At 41.1% G+C, this 691-nt stretch overlaps 1 non-coding gene across 1 annotated transcript; it reads right to left on the minus strand.

Moving 5' to 3' along the window:
- Window positions 1-238: 238 nt before the first annotated feature.
- LOC128116123 (U6 spliceosomal RNA) lies at window positions 239-346 on the minus strand. Its single transcript, XR_008220383.1, has one exon. It is a non-coding gene; the product is annotated as a U6 spliceosomal RNA (small nuclear RNA).
- Window positions 347-691: the final 345 nt, after the last annotated feature.

Here is a 691-nt window from a genome sequence, read left to right on the forward strand (position 1 = left end):
AGGCACTTTGAATTGCTGTGTATTGGTTTTCTCTTCTTCTGAACTGGGAATGCTTCATTTTCTACAATGAGTATGAATGCAGGGATCATACAGCCTATAGTTTTTCTTTTTTCTTACATTTTTGGTCCAAAGTAGCAGAGGCTTGACCTCCAGCTTCCTAGTGCTGGGATCACTGGTCTGCCCTACCTGACCCTGCCCACCCGCCTGCCCTCTCTCTCTTTCCTCCTTTCTCCATTTAAAAAATATGGAACACTTCATAAATTTGCATGTCATCCTTGCACAAAGGGCCATGATAATCTTCTCTGTATCGTTCCAGTTTTAGTATATGTGCTGTTGAAGCAAACACTTTATTATTCTTTCAAGATTGTTGTATTAGAGCTGGAAAGATGATTTTCCAGAGGAGCCACATGGCCAGCCACAACTGTCCAGTTCCAAGGGATCTGACACCCTCTTCTGGCCTCGGATGGTACAAGACATGCATAGTATAGAAGCATGTAGACAAAACACCTAACATAGATTGTCTTTATTACTGCTTTGTATTATAATCAATCCACGTGAGTCTATTAAATGGGTAGCAGTTTATTAAGATATAAATTGAGGAAATACACTCACAAATACAGAATGGAGTAGACAGCAGAAATCATCCTCTGATCTGACTGGGAGTGAATCTACCTCTAGGCAGGAGCAAGGA

Source organism: Peromyscus californicus, unplaced genomic scaffold, assembly GCF_007827085.1.
Source record: "Peromyscus californicus insignis strain IS unplaced genomic scaffold, ASM782708v3 Scaffold_1__1_contigs__length_55948999, whole genome shotgun sequence".
Taxonomy (NCBI): domain Eukaryota; kingdom Metazoa; phylum Chordata; class Mammalia; order Rodentia; family Cricetidae; genus Peromyscus; species Peromyscus californicus.